General features: G+C 42.3%; 1 protein-coding gene and 1 long non-coding RNA gene across 2 annotated transcripts in view; one reads left to right on the top strand and one right to left on the bottom strand.

Annotated features, from left to right (window-relative positions):
• Positions 1-440: 440 nt before the first annotated feature.
• LOC104687282 lies at positions 441-2,157 on the bottom strand. Its single transcript, XR_751482.4, has 2 exons — positions 1,723-2,157; positions 441-852 (listed from the first exon to the last, which is right to left on the bottom strand). It is a non-coding gene; the product is annotated as an uncharacterized LOC104687282 (long non-coding RNA).
• A 568-nt stretch (positions 2,158-2,725) lies between these two features.
• The window catches only part of RALBP1 (ralA binding protein 1), a 33,620-nt gene continuing 17,593 nt past the window's right edge, over positions 2,726-18,752 (top strand). The window contains exon 1 of the mRNA XM_039548912.1: positions 2,726-2,911. The gene's annotated coding sequence lies outside the window, so the exon portion shown is untranslated. The remainder of the gene's footprint in view (positions 2,912-18,752) is intronic.

Raw genomic sequence — 18,752 nt, 5'->3', positions numbered from 1 at the left:
GTCTGTGAACAACATGCTTTCTCCCCCAAAGACATCAACTAATTTACTACTGCTAGGTTTTCCTGTTGTATCTTCAGGCTCTCATTGTTTCACATTTGTTTCAGTATGTGGCCAACTAGTTTCTTTCCTAAGTTAAATCTTTTTATGTCTGCTGTGTATTCCTTTATTGCTAAGGAGAATTACACAGTATGTCTAAAGTTAGCCCAGAATGGTACAGCCCATGTAGACTCCCATCTTTCCAGGACAACCTCAACCCCAGAACTAGCTTTCTTGAAATAGTAGGAGGAGGAAGGAATTAACACAGCTATGCCTTTTCCCTTTTCTTTCCCCAACCAAAGGCTTTCTGAAGCTCCCCTGCATTATTATTTTATTACTTTTATGAATCTCAGGTACATCAGTGAGACTGATATTCCAAGCAAAGAGCTTCCCACCTCAGAATCCTTGCTTCATCTTTAAAGCAGTAAGAATTTATTGAGTGAATGTGGGGCAAGCTGAGGGTGTAAGAAAGTACCTCAGTATGTGTAAATTCGCCTCAGACCACAGTGAATTTTGCAAGTCAGAAATCATCCAAATGTGTTTCACATGGCAGTAAATTGGTGTAGTCGGCACTGCACACAATCGCTTGTTTGTCCTCAAAATCTGGGAGAAGATTCATTCTGGGTTCATTAGCTGATGGGCCCATTGTGCATGAACTTTTGTTGGCAGCAGCCTCTGATAATACACATTCTTCAGAGCTGAGAGCCTCTGGCCACTGTCACTTCAAGTGGAGATCCTCTCGGGCAACCATCTCCAGTTACTACGGGATGTTACAGAATTAACCCTTCTCTCTTCTTTAGCCAGGAGTAAGATGGCCTTTACATATAACAAAAAAAGAAACACACTAGCTGTGATGTTAAGTTAAATAGTCTGGTGAGCCCTTACTGTTAAACTGTTTCTTCTGGAGAGGAGGAGGGAGATTGGAAGTTGTGAGGTTATGTAATACATGGTGGAGACAATATCCCTGTGCTCCAACACTAATCAGAGTGTTTACAAGCCTCCCTTTTGTATCTTCCACTGAATAGCACAAATTCCTGTGGGGGACCTTTTACATTACCGCAGGAGGTGGCACAAAGAGCTCATTCGACAGGGACTAAGCAGCATTGAGTCTCAAGTGAATAAATGGAGCAGGTGGCACGCTGCCACAGTATTAATGTGTCCAATAGGCCGGGGATTATGCTTGAGGCTGTGGGAATGAATTGGCCCTGCTTCTGACTGAAACAAATTGCCCTGTTGATGAGGAAACCTGAAAGGGATTCAAATTACGCAGGTGCTCAATGTAACAGAAACTTGCATTGTAAGAGAGAAAAAAACCCCACAAAATTCCTTACAACATCACTGTAAACAGGATGTGTCTTGAGATCGGGATGTGTTCCTTGGCACAGGTTGCCTTGAGCGGCATCCAGAGCATTTCTCAATTTCCCTCACATTCCAGAAAGTGGTAGAGAGGAGTGGGTAACTCCTCTCAGGAGGTCAGGTTTGTTATGTGGGATGAAGCCAGCGCCAGTAGCTGTTTTCATGTGAACTGAGGACATGGAATTCTGTCAGCAGCAACATCAAAGGGAAGGTGGCCCAGGTGCCCCCACCTGTGGGGCTGTATCAGCTCCCACACTGAGACTGATGGCTTTTGGTGTTTGCTGACCTCCCACTCTGACAAGTGTAATCTCATAACTCAATCGTCCATACCTGTCTTTAATCACCATCAACAGAATCTCGGAATCACAGAATGGGTCAGGTTGGAAGGGACCACAGTGGGTCATGTGGTCCAGCCTCCCTGCTCAAGCAGGGTCATCCCAGAGCACATAGCAAAGGATTGTGTCCTGATGGCGCTTGAATATCTCCAGCAAGGGAGACCCCACAGCCTCTCTAGGCAATCTCTTCCAGTGCACGGTCACCTGCACAGTAAAGAAGTTCTTCCTCATATCCACTTCCTGTGGAACTTCCTGCGAATCAGTTTCTGCCCATTGCCTCTTGTCCTATTGCTTGACACCACTGAGAAGAGCCTGCCTTCATCCTCTTAGCATCCTCCCTCCTTCAGATACTTATAGACATTGATGAGGTCCCCTCTCAGTCGTCCCTTCTCAAGGCTGAACCGGTCCACCTTCCTCAGCCTTTCCTCATAACAGAGATGCTCCAGCCCCTCAATGATCTTTGTTGCCCTCCACTGGAGCTGCTCCAGGAGCTCTCTGTCTCTCTTGTACTGAGGATCCCAGAACTGGACACAGCACTCCAGATGCGGTCTCACCAGGGCTGAACAGAAGGGCAGGATCACCTCCCTTGACCTGCTGGCAATTCTCTCCCTAATACAACCCAGGATATCATTGGCCTTCCTGGCCACAAGGGCCACTGTCAGCTCATGGCCCAGGGATTCTTACGTTCCTTGTGTTCCCAGAGGAGCGATGGGGCTGCTGCCTGCCGGCTCTCGGCGGCTGCTGAGGGAGCTTCACATACTTATCTCACCGGGGTCCCCTCAGGGAGCCGGGCCCCGCCGCCGCGGCCCGAGGGCTTCAACAGCGGTGGGGGCCAAAGGAGCTGGAACTCCCCCCGCGGCGCGCCGGCTGCTGGGAGCTGTAGTGCGGCGGCCGGCAGCGACCTCACGCCCCCGCCGGCAGCGTCCCCCGGGGGGAACTACAGCTCCCGTCGCGCTCCGCGCGCGGGTAGACCGGGCCCGCCCGCTCCCGCTCCCCCGCCCTCGCGGCCGCGCGGAGCGAGGCAGCGGCGCGTGCGCGGTGGCGTGAGCTCGCGCCGCTCCCCGCCCGTCCCTGCGAGCGCCGGGCGGCGGTGGCGGCGGCGGGATGGGGCGCGAGGCGGGGCGTGCCCGCCGCGCGTGAGGCCGAGGCGGAGCCGCTGCGCGGGCGAGCGGAACCCCCCGACGGTCAGTGCGGGGCGCGGGGGGCGGACGGGCGGCCGACCCGGCCCGACACCCCGGTGAGGGGCGCGGGGCCGTTCCGGGTCCGGGCGGGCGGGCGGGGGCGGAGGAAGAGGGGGAGCACACAACTGGCGGCGCGAGCCGCCACCGCCCCGCGGCGCGCGCGGCTGCCGGGTGGGGGAGGGGCCGGCGCGGGCTGCTCGAGAGGGAGGGGCGGGGCCTCGGGAGGCTCCCCCCATTTCTTCTCGGGTCGCTGCTCGCCCTCCCTCCCTCTCCGCTACCTTCCCTTCTTCCCTCCTCTCTCTTTCTCGTCTCTGCTCCGTCTCTCCTTTCCTCCTCTCTCTTTCCTTGCTTCTTCCTTTCCTTTCCTCCCTCCCCTCCGTTCCCCGTCCGGGCGGGTGTCTGCCCGTGTGCGGTACTTACGGGCCGTGTTGTCCCTCCTGTCCTTACGGGAGCAGGCGCCGGGCACCTTGTTTCATTAAGCGTTTGCTGCCTTTGGATCGTGCAGGGTTCCCTGCAGCTCAGTCTCGGATGAGAGCCGTGCTGGGCTGTGGGTTGGCTCTCTGCGAGGTCGTTTTGGGTTGTTATTTTTGTGGGGAGGGAGAAGTCAGGGATTTTTATTAATTTACCTTCACCTAGAAGTCGCATCTTAAAACCCAGAAAATTTACCGTTATTGTGAATTTTCTGCATTTAATGTGGTTAACAGGTTCTAAGGATGTCGTGTTTCCTACCTGATAATGTTGTTTAGAAAGTGTTGTGTTACTGTTCATCATAGAATCACAGAATGGTTTGGAAGGGACCTCAGAGACCATCTAGTTCCAGCCCTTCTCCCGTGGGCAGGGACACCTTTCACTAGACCAGGTTGCTCCGAGCCCCATCCAGCCTGGCCTTGAACACTTCCAAGGATATGTCAGTGGGTGATGTATGAGGAAATACATCTTATTTTTAAGTGCTAACAGATGTTAAAACAAGTGACAAAGAAAATGCCAACAATCCACACCAAAAGTATCTGCTCATGAGAATGATGTGGTTTGGATTTCCCCCACCCTGATGTCTCTGAGGTTAATGATAATTGTTAATAGAAAATAATCATTTTAAAAAACCTAGGCTAAGGCTTTTTTGCCAGCTGCATAAACCAGGGTGATTTGTGCGAGTCCCTTGTTCCAGCATAGGAAGACAGCCCTAATTGCGTTCTTAAAAGTGTTTCTGATCTGGAAACGGCTTGAAGTGCTTACCATGAGTGCTCAGCATTGCCGAAATGCACCCTTTCAGGAGTGATGTTAAGGCTCTGTTGGATATGACGCAGGATGGTAATGGATGTAAATTTATTAATGAGCTTGCAGGAGAATGGCAGAGGGATCCCTTAGATCCCGTAGGTTTGGGTTTTGATGTTGTTTGAAGTGCTGCATGCAGCTTATGGTGAATGGTGCTGTGCTTCGTTTCAGTGCAGTCTGTGTGTAATCCATACAGTCAGTGTGACAAGCTCTTGGGGGGCTCTTTCCTACAGAGAAATAAACAGAAATTTAAAAAAGCCCTTCCAAACTGTTGTAGTTTTGAGCATTTAGTACTTCTAAGTGTGTGAAATTTATTAACCCCCTTGCTGTAATGTTCTAGCTAACTACATCAAGAATAGAGTGTCTATTATGGTGAAGTAGGGAACTTTACATTCCCTGGCCTAGGGATCTTATTTCTAGCTTGCAGAAAATAAGTTGGTTTCTTTAGTCTTCCCACATCTGAAATGGAGCATAGGAATAGCTGCCTTCAAATCTTAATACTCCATGTGCAACTTTGGCACATGTCTTAGTTAAGGTATATTCAGGGGTGGGCAGGCATATTTTGTAGTTTGGATTGGTGGGGTTTTTCCCCAAAGTAAGGATTTTACTGTAAAACCCCTGGTGTGATTGTAGTTATGTGGGAAAGAAAGTTCTTTTTCTGTATGGCATTCTATTTCCTTTTTGATGTGTGCATGTCTACACTGGAATATATTGTCCTGGAATTGCAATAACTGTGTTCCTGCTTCAGAGCTGCATGGCTTGATTCTGTTTGTGTCCTTAAAGCAAAGCTGACATGAACAAGTACTGCATCTAACACTTTGGGGTTCTGATCTCCACTGTACCCTTCAGGCACTCTTTCCCAGTAAGTTTTAGCTGTATTTTCTTACAGAAAAGGTTTGCATATTTCCTGAGTACACATTGCTATTTCTTACAGGCAGTTTTTAGACTAATATGGAAGATGCTGCTGTTCAGCAGTAAATACCAACAAATGCTAATTTTCTTTCCTTCTGTAAAGCTTGGTGTTGTGTAGCTAGCCTCAAAATGCCAAAATATATGATGTGTATGTATGATATGAAGGTATGATATTTACCTTCAGTTTACTGTAGTATAGTGTAGCATAATCTACCAAGCTTGTCTGTGAACGAATGTATCTGATTATGTTGAATCAGTGAATGATTCGCTACCCTTACAACTAGTCATGGTTTGCTTTGTGCCATCCTTCATCATCTCCTTCTGCTGTTCTCCAGAGCCTCATGGATCATAGTTTTAAAATTGTTGCTCAAGAAATATTAAAAGTATATCAAATGGGCCCAGAGATGGGCTGGAAGTACCTTACGGAGTAGGAAGTTTTACTTAGGCTGCATCCTCAGATGTGGTGGTGTTGAGGGGTGACTGCTGTCCAAATAAGTTTTACATCTGCTTGCTGTGACCAAAACCAGAAGGGTAACGGATGCAGGTTGAGTTTAGAAAAAGGAAGAGTATGACTCCTTTCCTGTCCATACTTACCCTTCTCATCCCAGCCATCCCTCACCTTTTGGGCTTCATGTCAAGGAACACAAACTTGGTTGAAGGTGTGGAGGTGTGGAGGACCACCACTTTGATGGTGGCAGCAACAGCAAATCAGCAAAGCTGAGCAGCAGCAGGGATCCAGTGCTCCCTGATTCCAGTTTTTCTTGAGGCTGCAGTAAAAACTGGGGAATGACTGCTTACTTGGGGCAGCTGCTGGGAAGTGGAGGTTGTATATGGTATTACGCAAGTAAGGAGTGGTGATCTGATAGGTTGGCTCACACAACCCTTGGCTCAAATATATCCAAGGATTTTCTAGTTTATTCTGTGCTGTTACTACCGGATAATGTTCTAGGAAAAATTTATTTAGGTTTTATCAGTAAAGTGTTGTGACAATTTTGAACTAGTAGGGAAGAATTTGTGAAAAAGATAAATATGAAGTACAGTGACTTCAGTGGATAATAAGAAGGTAAAAACAACACTTAATGCCTAAATGAAGTGTGTCTGAGCAAAAATACTTGGAATGTGTAACTGGGTCCTTAGTGTTGTTTACTATTAATTGTGCATTAAAAAAGCACAGAAAGCATCTCTTTTTCTTATCTAATGATGAATTCCAAATATGCATCAGAGACTGAGATCTGCAAATTCAAAACCGTGAGATCACAGTGTTTAGAGCAATCAGTTCACTACCTACGTGGAGTATTTCCTTTGATAATTAATTAAGGTGTGTTTAAATAGAAAACATGATTAGTATTTTTTCCTTGTCTAGTTCCTGTGATACTAAGTAAACAAAAGTACAGATAATGAAGATGTCCCAGTTTCTTTCAGAAGCAGCTTGGTGTAGGATCCTGACTAAAAAATAGCAACTAGTTATTTACTAAACACATAATTTTATAATAATTAAGAGAAAGTGCTTGCCAGATGCTAAAACAGTAATAATGTAAATCTGAGTAAATGTAGTGAATTGTTAATGTGTGTTAATAGTATTGTGATATTTAGCCCAGTTTAAAAAATATTCGTAGAGAAAATGTTATATTTTAAATAAGCAAATTTAGTATTGTTTTCTACATGCAGAATAAAGTAATGCAATTATTCTGATATAATAATAATAATTGAGGAATGTGATGTAAGTTACTTTGTCTGTGCTAGTGTGTCCTTAATCGTTAAGAGCTTGCCATCTGTCCATTTATTTTAAGTGCTAGGAAGATGGGCAGAAATACAGACCTTAAGCAATCAGTGCAAAGAGAAAATTTCTTTAAAAGGATTATGATCCTTGGTGTTACACATTAATTTATGGTGTGACCTTGTAGGTAATCCCTGCCTTGCTTCCATCTAGGCTGCTGTCTTCCCTGGAGGAAGCAGGGAATGGTTAATGATTCTTGCCAGCTACAGCCCAACAGGAGCACAGTGCTGGGGAAGACCCTATGTGAAGGTGCAGAGATGCACTATTTTGGCTGCTGGGGGCTACACTTTTTCATAGGAATAGGTCCACCCTTCATTGCAGTGGAGGGGTCAGCTTCCCGAACAGTAGGAGCAGATTCCTCATATCCACTCTGCCGTCTTTATTCTCCTTCTCACCCACAAGGAACAGAGCTTTTTTAGACTGGCTATTCTGGTCTCTGGAGGCACACGAGGAAAGCAAGGGATGAGTGATGGCTGTTTGCATGAGGTGGGAGCGGCCAGATGGTTGCTGGAGAGGAAGAAAGAGGAGCGAGTGCTGGCTGGTAAGGTTTGACATTCCAAATCAGAATGCAAGTTTGGACCAAACTGGAAATTATTTTAAGGAAAATAAATTTAGCTTCATGTTGGTTGTTCTTTACATTTCTTAGCAGTGACTTATTCTTGAGTCAGTTCCTATAGTTAATGTATAGATAAAGTGTATTTTTGTTACATTTTTGTCCTCTCTAGTATGAAGATTTCACAGGTTTCTGTTATCTAGGTGAAGGCAGCTCATGAAGTTTGCTTCCTGTTTTACAGTTCAGTGGGATAGCTGGGCTTTTTCTAATACTAGAGGTCAGGACATCTGGCAGAAGGGAGCTCTTGGAACTGATCATAGAACTCTACTACCAGACTTTGAAGAATGGTTTTTGAAAACACAACATAAGATGATAATTCTGTTAGCTTGACACTAGTGGGAAAAGGGATATCACAGTGATAAAAATTGCAGCTTCTCTTTCTCACAAAAAAATAAGTAAGAATTCTTCCAGGATATTATTTCTCTTTAAAATCATACGTAACTTTGTAAAATGGGAGTTACAGCTACGAGTTTGAAGCTATAATTTAATGTTCATCCTATAATGACTTTTGTGAAGTTTAACATTTAACTTACCCTGGTGGTGAAGCTTGTTGCTACTTTAACATTTCTAGCCTGCCCTGTTGTGTTTTGTAAATGAAGATCAGCAGTCAGGTGCAGAATTTTTCTGGATGTTACCATGAAAATACATTTTCGTTGAGTTTTATTACCGTGAATTAAATTGCGTGCTAAGTGTAAATTCTAGTGTTGAACATGCCAGCAATGAAACTCTCTCGTTTCATGGTAGTAGTAGTTTTCTACCATGAATACTGTGGAAGTTCATAATTCTCAATTAATGTTTTCGTATGTCCAATATAGTGCTTTCATATACTTGATACTGGGTGTATTAATGTAGTGTATAATTACTGATAAAAGATAACTAAGTTGACAAGATATTTTACTGTATTTGTACTACTCCAGTAGATTTTAATATTGTGAACCAAATGCTATATATAAAGTGTAATGCTAATCTGTACAAAACCCAAAATACCTTTTTTTTAAAAATTGGATTAAAAGAAAAGTGTCATTTCCTCTTCCAATCTTCAATTGTGGTGGCTTCAAAGGAGATGCTGTTCTTTTAAGATAGCCTAAAGAGCTTTTCACCTTTTATGGGATATTTTTAATTGATTGAATGGACTAAAAATGTAAGAGCTTGGGGGTGGGAAAATACCAAGTGATTGAACAGATTTACCCAGAAACTCATTGAATTATATCAGTTTAATGGTTTTAACTTTTCTTGTTCCTCAGATGTTTTAATCTTTACAGGTTCTCTAAGTTTGCTTCGTTCTGGCCACTTGCTAATTTTAGATGCAGAGATCTTTCACAGGTCATGCTTCTGAAGTTTTCATCCTGAACTTTGGGGTTGCAGTTCTCCAAAATTCATACAATGTGTGTCACCAGTGAGCAGATGCCTTTTAAGCAGTCAGGTTTTGAAACGTTGTTGGAGGAAACAAAATTCAACTTTCCAGCTGAAAGAGGAAGTGATGAATATGTGGAGTTCTTTGCTGTCTGGATGGTTCAGTAAATTAGTGTGACTGATATACTAGGATATATATATTTAAATGCATGTTCCTTCACAGAGATAATTAAAAACTAATTTTCTGGCAATGGCTTTCACAAATGTATCTTTGAATATGCCAGGACCTGTATACACCACCAAAAAGCAATGAAGATGGTGCATCAGTTTTACCTGCGTCACTCATTTTATGTGCTGCAATTTTATGATATCTTATGTGGTCTATGATCAAACTTTTTTGCAGTTTTCTATGGGCTTCTTTTGGTTGCTCATTCTTTATCTTTTATCTTTAAATCCTTTAGGAAGTAAGTTTTTAATGTTATTTCAGTCGAACTTTGAAGACATCTAAAAGATACACAAACATGTCAAAAAAGTTTGCAGTTAGTGTGTATCATTAGAACAGTCAGTTGTAGATGGGTATTTTGACAGGTAATTGCATTTGGTGGGCTTTAGTACTTATGTGCAAGGATTTCACCACTCTTAAAATTGCCTTACACTGATGGAGGCAGTTTATCCCCTTTTGAGGGAGGGATAGGACAAAGGCCATCTTTGGTCTTATGTGTACTGGGGCTTCCATTAAACTGTCTACTCTAATTTTAATTGTAGCAGCATGGCTTATGTTTAGACAAGGCAATACAACATTTTGGAATGGCAATCAGAAATTGTTTGGTTCTGTGCTATCAAATGCCAAACTTCTCCTCCATCTGTGGAGCATTTGTATTTTTAATGTTGTATTTGTGTTATTATTCAGTTAATTTTTGTTATATTTGGCAAATAAGTTGAGAACATCCATCGGTGTATTTCTTAAGGTATGGGGGTTTTTTTGTGATATTCTCAAGACATAGGATTGCTGAAAATTACTGCAGTAAATGCTACAGACTAAGCTGAATGAAGCCTGTTTTAGAAAATATATGTGAATTTTATTTTAAATTCTAAGGATGTTTATACATTTTTCTAGAAGGCTGATGTTTCATGTAGGCTTTCTTCTAAGGCTGTTTACTAGGTAAATTGGCATAGAAGACAAGGCAAATACTGTGAACTTGTGGGTGCTGCTGCTGTTCCAGTAATTGGCATTTTAATGGATGACAGATTCCTGCTTTCTCTGCAGAGACCAACAGCTGCCCCATGGTGGGTGGTGCTGCACCTTGCCTTGCATCTATCTGTGAATGTTTTCTGTGTTCACATGCATGACATTTTGCAACATCTCAGCCCTGGAGGTGGTGATGTTAATCATAATTAATAATCTGCTGAGCTTGTAAATATTTAAATTGACTTTCCCCTTGGGTATTGAGTGAATCTGGGGCATACAGAGAAAACAGAACTTGTTAATCCCATCTCTACATATGGTACTGAAAAAATAACTAAAAATTCAGAAATTTGCTGAAAGGCTAAATCCTTCATGTGGTGTTGATGAAGAGTTGTCACTGGCATTAATAGGAATATGTCTGGGAAGAGGAGATGGTATAGCCCTACTCTTGTGTGGAAACTTAAGATACCATGCTAAAAATAAAAATTTTCTTTTCCGTATAGCAGGAGTTTGAGTGACATTGACATCTATTCCCACAGGTTCCTGCTGTAGACATAACATGGATCAGCAAAACAATTACTTTGTTGGCATGTCTCAAAACAGATCTCAAAATGAAACAAGCCATGTCAGAACAAACATTTTGGTGGGTAGAACTGCATCTACAATAAGGCTGTGCTAAAAACTGCTGTGCTGGGAGCACAGAAATGTTACACATCAATCCATTATTGTTAAGTTGGGGAAATGTTTGCATGCAACCCAGTCTGTGCTTGGTGTTACTCAAATTGGGCTTAGTAAAGAAACCAGTGAAGGCTGGCTTCCAGGTCAATAGCCATTGATGTTAGCTTGATAATAAACAGGACTCTTAAGCCAAAAGCAAAGGTGATGCAGGTAGACATAGTTATCAAATAATCACTAAGAATAATCAGCTGATATACATAGTTATTAAAGAATCACTAAAAATAATCAGAGAAGCTGTTATATAAGCAGTGCTTCTGGATCAAAGTCTTTTTTTACTTTTCCTTTCTGCTGTTATGGTAGAATGGGTTTTATCTCAACCACCATAGTTCTGTTTAATATTCACTAAAAGTTGAATATGTTTTGCCTGTGTTACACTGGAACATGCAGGGTTTTAAACATGAAAAGAATCATACATGGAAATTGATCATCTCTGTCGTGTATCACACTACAAAGAGATCGAGCAAAGCTGGTCTTAGCTTCTCCTTATGCTACAGAGTTCAAGCGACAGCCTGTAATTGATAGATCTTTTCATCTGTTCAGTACATGGTGGCAAAAATTCAATATAAAGCATAAGAAACTTAATTTTCATAGTTCAAACCCTAAAGGTTTGTGTGTCATTAATCTGCTTTCAGAAATTGCTTCTTTCTGGAAATGATAAGGCCTTAGAATTGAATATTCTTTGCCTTTGGTAAAGTAAACTGGATTATTTGTACTGACCTCCCAGGTAAAGGATTATAAAGTGACTTCTGCAAAGTTAATGATGTTTGAAAATTCTGTGAATAAAATAATGGTCACAATTCACCCAAATCAGTGAAGAAGCATGGTGCTTCTAATTGATTTTTTTCTATATCCAGTCAGAAAGATGGTATCTCAATAGTGGATTAAAAAGCGACACTGCCTGGACTCAGTGTGCAGTTCTCTGGGCAGCACCCATGCTCTGCCGCTCCCTCTACAGGTTAAGCAGGTTTATGCGGTTGAGTGTATAAGACACAGTGTGGCAAGGCTCTGTCCCTATGGAACTCTGTCTGCTTGAGGGCTCTCAAAGGGCACACCAGCAGACACCAGTTAAGTGATGTTTGTAGAGGGACACACACAGCTCCTGATTTCGTTGTAACTGGCGCGGGTTGGAAAGATGATGGTAGTGCAGCAGCAGGGCACTTGCCTGCACAAGTCGGCTGAGCGTTCCGCAGAGCTTGAACTCTACCTGCTGGCAGGAGCCTCACAACGCCTTACTGCGTCTCCACTGCTGCTGTTGAATTTGCCAGGTGAATTACTGCTGTTACAGAAAGGCCAGTGTGTTATATTGCACATTTCTGGTGTGTGGGCATGTCCCAGATTTGTTGCCACTGTTAAATCCAAAGCAAAGAGTCTTTGATAATTGCTGTTTACCCTTGTCATTTCTAGTATTTTAGCATGCGTTAGCTAAGACACTCTTAAAAAACCCCCACAAACCCCAAAATTAGAGCTTTAATAGGCTTAGTTGTTTTTTACTGGGTGTTGGAACTGAACATGTGGAGCTCTGGCCTCTCTGGAATACTAGATTCCATTCTCTGTTGTTTGATCTGTCACAGATAGTCTGCAGATGCACTTGAAAGAATAGCAGAAATGCTTTAAACGCCTGTAAAATATTTTATGCTAAATCCATTGATTTTTCTTCTGCTTCATTTTGCATTTTTTAGTCTGAATAGCACTTGCTTTTTTAACAGCATTTGTAGTACATTCAGCTCAACCAGTCATGGGTTTAGGATGTTATGGTTTTTTTTCTCTGACTCCACTAAGTTGGCAGCTGTTCTCAAGCTGGCTGCATTCAGGTACTGGAGTGTGACGGGACGATGCTGTAGTTTAAATCTCTGATCAGGGGAATTTGTCATTAAATAGATCCAGCCCAAGAACTGATTAAAGTATAAAAATTAGTATTAATTTGATAAATCATAATTGCTGTACAGTTTGCTGCAGACCTTTGATGACTAGGGATTAGACAACTCTTTGAAGGACTTGTCAGAAAACGTGAATTGTAGAAAAACTTGCATGCAGTCCTGAGGGCAAACAAAACCAGTGGTGATACTATGTTTATAGTTATTGTTAAGAAAGTAAACTGCACACCTTTTGTTGTATTTTTCTGCCTTCCTTTGTTAAGTGGTAAAAGTAAAACTTTCTGTTCTGTTTTATGTGCATTAGCACTGGTACAAGTGGAAATTTGGAGAGGGGGACAAGAGAGAAGGGGCAGGGTTGTCACACCAGGAATAATTCTAAGGCCAGTCTAGGCAATAGTGGGTATTACATATGTTGCACAGTGTGGTGGTTTTCAGAAGTATAGGAGGGTTCAATATGTTAGCAAGACAGTTGTAGTATTCAATTCAACTCTCAGTAATTCAGCTCTTATCAAAAGCTACCATATCTTAATTTGGATGGAAAAGTTTTGTTTCGGAGGCTGATACTTAAATTTTTTTTTAAAAGCACAAACCAAATTCTTCAAACTGTTTCTGAGAATTCAGCTAGCAAGAAAATACCTATTTTCTGTAATAATTAATATTTTGGTAATCAGGCAAATCTTTCAACTGCTACTTGTAATTTAGAGGGGAAACCTTAATTTGGCAGGAGAAGACCTCCCAGATTGCCTTGCTTATGTGTGGCCCATAATTTGCAGAAGTTTTAATGAGAACTGACTGTGGGAGAAATAGAAGGTGGCAAGAGAAGCCTGGGAAACAGTAAGCAGCCAAGAGGTGAGGTTAGATGAGACACTGGGTGTGGAGGACAGGAATGGTGAAACTGGAGTTGCACAGGTCTAGGTTGTGAACACCTGCTTGGTGAGGAAAAGATTGTGAGATAGAGGAGGTACAGCCCTGATGGTGGAGGAACTGGACTGCAGGAAAGGGGATGAGGAAGCAAATGGAGAGAGCCTGGGGGAAGAGTGTGACTAAACCATGGAGTAGGAAACTAATGTACGGGGCTTGAGTACTATACTGGAGGTATTGGATTACTTTGTGCTGACAAGACCATGGGAACCAAGAGCAAGATTTACTGGGGGTAAAAACAGAGAGTCCTGTGCAGTGGAGTAGCACATTGCCAAGAAGTTTGAAGAACAAGAAATTATTCTGAGGGTGGGCAGTAGCAGTTGCAATGCAGCTGGCTGATTAGTCAAGGTACTGCTGCAGAAGTCTGGTCTGGGTACAGTGCCCATCTGCTTCATGGAGCGGAGTCCAGGCCTTCTGCTTGTTACTTGAGAAAGCTGCCATGTAAAGCAATGAAACAGCTCATTAGCTGGACAGTTATTTGCGAGAATGCCTCTTATATATTTGGTTGTGATCATAATGTAGTGCACTGCTTTGAAACTGCTTCCATGGCAGTTGATTCAGCTGGGGAAAGACATGTGGCAGGGCTTGCAGGGATATCCCTGAAGGATGGTAATGAGCCATATGGGGGGAGCCACATGTGGGGCATAGTTTTTGTACCCTCTGTATAGGGCTTTGGTTGTTACCCTCTAACAAAGATTTATGCCCAAACTTTTCTTGTAGACTACTTGCTTTGAAGAGGTAGTGGGACAGACAGTGGGATATAAATTGTCACAGCCTGCCTCTCCAGGGAAATAGGATATTACAGCAAAATAGTGTGATGGTATAAGCAGTGCAGGATGCAGAGCCATGGGACAGGGGCTTTTCCTAGGCAGTCCTGGTCCATCCCTTTTCAATGTGCTCTCTCCTGGAGCAAAGCATTTAACCAACCATCCCCTTCCAGGGGTCCAATTTTTGTTTTTCCCAAGATGTGTCTCTGGGAAACAGCCTGTGAGTTGCATCCTGATGGAGCTCTACAGAGCTAGGGGCTGTAATACTGTTTTCCCTGAAGTGAACCAAACTGGAAAGCACGTGCTGCCACATATCTGGAGATTTTATCTTCATGCGATTGCAAAACTTTATCATAATGGGATTGGAAACCTTGGTTTTGATATTTCTAAAATGTCTAGAGTATTATTTAATTATTTGTTTTAAGGCTGGCTCTTTACTGATTAGATTATTGAAGAGCTGGAATACCCTCAATAATAGGGAATAATCTGGATACAGCTGCATATTCTAAATGTGAGCTGGCTCCTCCAAGAGTCCACTCAGATATGGATGTGGTCTGTAGCTCACTGATTGTTCAGAGCTAAGTAGTTTCATCTGTTTGTATATCACTCTTCCTGAGCTGGAATGGACTCTCAGAGCAGAACTTGAAATGCCTTGGATGGTGCTGTAACTGGCAGACTTTATCCACCCCCAGGTAAGTGAGAGACCACACAAAAGCTGTTTTTGTAACTTTAGAGCTGATCTGATGCTGGCATTATTTGAAAAATGTACAGCTTACTCCTATGTGACTTCAACTGCATGATTATACAGCCTCCTTTGAAGTAAATTTTCCAACATTGTCATGGCATCACATATCCTGTAAAGTAATCTGAGGTTTAGGAGCTGAATGCTGCTAAACAATTTGTATTTTATTCTTTTTATCAAAAAAACTTTGTGAAGTCCCTTCTTGAGGCTTTAATTCTTGCCAATTTTGAAGAGTGTGTGACTCACAGGGGAGTTACTTAATGCTGTGTTTGTGTGATTACTCGTGACTTGTGAAATTTTAAACTTGCTTTGCCTGTCTACATGAAGTACTTCCCTATTCCTTCTCCTTTCATGACCATGTTACCTTATTAAAGAAAGGAAAGGGCACTGGTTTTATATCTGACCACTGCTTATTAAATGAAACAGATGGCTTCTGATGTCATTTTGACATTTGACTGCATGGCAGCATTTCAGTCTAAGAAGTGTTCAAATGAAAGCAGTGATTTGTATTAAGCTTTTCAGTATGTTGTAAAAAATGCAATAGATACAGAATTGAGATGTGACACAGACATTGGATAGTCTTGGTAAATAAATTCTAACTCGATCTTCTCATCTTATTAAAAAGTCTCAACAATTATATGAGTACCACTCATGTTTTCTGAAGTGTTTTGACATACTTAGCCCACAACTGATCATTTTTTATTCTTCTTATGGTTCATTACTTTCCAAAATGGAGCATGTTTGTTACTAGGATATTTTTTGTCCAAAAATGCTGTGCCTCATTTCTTCAAGAACCAGGTCCTTCATGCATGTCCAGATCTTTTGAACTGAAGGTCTGTGATGATGAGTGAGGTACTGCTGTGTTCTCTGTCTTGCTTTTGGAGAATTGTGATTGAGCAGGTACTGGCAGCTGAGTGAGTGTCCCCACTCTGCCTCCATCTTTTGATTATTAACTTCTTGGGACTATTTTCAATGTGGCACCCAGGTATTCAGAGGGTCTCTTTTTTGGCAAAATGAAATGACTGGGGGATACCCACTGTGCTTCAGATGTGGTCTTGCATAATACTTGTTGCAGAAAAATTCCACATCCTTCGTTCCGCCCAGGAGCTTTACAAAATAACATCTGTGCACGCAATCACCTGTTTCTGCTGCTGTCAGAGTCACAGTACAGACTCAGTGCAAAACAGAAATAATGAAGCCTTCTGTACTGAATGAAAGAGCTGTGAATTTGGTCTTTCAGACTGTGCCTCTCTTTAATGTGTTCATGCTGACTTAGATGACACGCTGTTGAAAGTGAGATCTATTAAAGCTGGCTGTCATGTCTCTCTGTCTTCCCTTTTCTATGGTTTTTCCAAACCTCATCTTTAGTTACTAAATATGTAGCTCAGACTGATTTTTTTAGGAAAAAGTTCAGTTATTTTCAAATATGAGACTTGGAAAACCACATTATTTCACCTGTGAAGGCATCTCCCTTCCTTTTCCCAACCTACTTTCCTGTGCTTGGTCTATGGTCTAGAAGATGGTGATGGCATGACGGCTAGATTTTGTGTTAATGACGTACCTTCTTTCCATGTTTAAAGTCTCTTATAATTTAGTATTTCCTTGGAGAATAGAGGAAAGGTCATGGTTCTGCCCATGTTCAGTGAAGGCTTATATTTGACATTCAGTTATTCTGAAGGCTCGACTCAGTGTTGAGCAGGAAGTTGGTTCAGAAACTGCATTTTGGGAGTACTGAATAAAGTAGCTAGGTCTGAGAAGGTGCTTGAAGTGCGAGAAGCTCTCTAATGCTGTCATGTAACAGCATTTGTGGCTTCAGTGGAAGAGGAGTCAAATGTCAAGTGAACAAGAAGCGGTGGGAGTCAAGGAGCCTGCTCTTGGCAGGGAGGTAAGAAGGGACTTCTTGTGATATTGGGGAGAGACTGAGAGCCAGTGGGAAAAATGGGGACAAGGTGAAAAGATTAGGTAGATAATCATGAGGTAACAAAAAACAGCAGCAGAGAACATTCAGGAAGAAGTGGGAACTGGTAACTAAGATAGAAGAAACAGAGGAAGAAGAGAGAGAACTTCCATCTGCAAGGAAGCGGTGTGCTGCACGAAAGTAGGAACCACCCAAATGAAAACAAGATGAGGGAAAAGTGGGAAACTGAGCTTGAGTCACAGAGACCAAAGCAGATGAAGGTCAGGTTGTCTGTGACACACTGAGGGTGAAACAGTAGTAAGTCAAGACAAGAGCCATGGGAGTACTGACACTGGGTAGTAAAGAAATCAAAGCTTGAAGTTACAAATAGTAAGAAATAATTGAAATCTGAGGAGATGAAGATGTGTGTGCAGTATGACAAAACAGGTGCCCAGAGAAAGAGGTTGCACTCCCGTCATCGTGGTTCTGCCACTTCTCTGCTTTTCATTGTTAGTGTTTGTTGAGCTCTTCCACGAGCCAGCTCAGCAGCAGAAGCCTGTTGGAGCAGCTAGCGACTTGAATCATCTCAAAAAGAGCAAACTGCTGGAATTGGAGGTAGAGGAGAGTTGATGGGGGGAGTAGTGTGACCTTCCACATGTGGCAGCATGTGAGTTATTGACATAACAATATTTGTCAGTTCTCCTGACAAATGAGAACTGCATAGGTGAAGAGAAGCAGTTTGAGGGAAGGGACCTGCTGCAGAGGAGAGGCAAGACTGAAGCAGTAATAGATTGGGAAGAAAAAGTCTGAGAGGGAGAAGCTGGCAGAAGAGCAAGCCTGTTAGAAATGCTCCTTCTCAAAATGCCTAGAAGGTCCAGGATTTTTTCAGTCTCGCCATTTGTTGCTGTCAGAAGAAAATTGTAAAAGTCAGAGGAAATGGGCAGATTTATATGGCAGTAGGACATTAACATCCATTAGTAAAAGTGGAAGAGGTTTTTTCAGTAGGCTTAAAGGTTCTCGCGTGCTGATAGGTCTTGATATAATTTGAGCATCATAGAATTTCTCCCTTATTTAAAGGCCTAGAAAATGATACATATAGGAAATTAATGCTTTCTTGAAGCTGTAAAAGAAAAAAGTAAGAAACATAAGTATAGTCTTAATTTGTTGCATTTACCAATATACCCCATTGTCTTAATTTTTAGCCAGTGCCTCCACTTCAGCCAGAATAGGGAATGAACAGTATTAAATAAAGACTTGATGAATATTTTGTTTCTCATCATAATTCTGTGTCTTACTGTGCCCTATTCAAATCTGATCTGAGTAACTGGTAATTTCCATAAGCACTGTGAGTGATCTCCTGTAGGGAGATACTGTTGCATACATACTCTAAAATTTCGCTCTGATCTGCATACAGAGAGCTGAAGGATGAGAATTAAAAAAAAATTTTTTTTAATTCCAACCCCCAAAAAAGTGAACCAACCACCCTCCCCAAAACGCACTTAGCTGGACTCATCTGTAATTATTAACTGGACAGAATACAATACCATGTCATATTTTTTCTGTATGCTACCAATCTGTAAATAAAAGCCCAGGAGCTGAGCAATACTGCTGAAGAGTGTTGTGGAATGTATGGGTTAAGGCTTTCTTAGTCCCAGAAGCTCTGCTGGGTTCCACAGGCAAAGCCTGCGTGTCCTCATTTTCCAGGGCAGTGTTCATGTGCTTTTGCAACAACATTGTTCTTGCCCTCTGTGCACTTGCCCATCTTGTCCACTCAACCTGTGGATTGATTTGT

This window comes from Corvus cornix, chromosome 2 (genome assembly GCF_000738735.6).
Source record: "Corvus cornix cornix isolate S_Up_H32 chromosome 2, ASM73873v5, whole genome shotgun sequence".
Classification (NCBI taxonomy): domain Eukaryota; kingdom Metazoa; phylum Chordata; class Aves; order Passeriformes; family Corvidae; genus Corvus; species Corvus cornix.
Note: the sequence above shows the minus strand (reverse complement) of the source record. Positions and strands in the feature narration are given on the sequence as shown.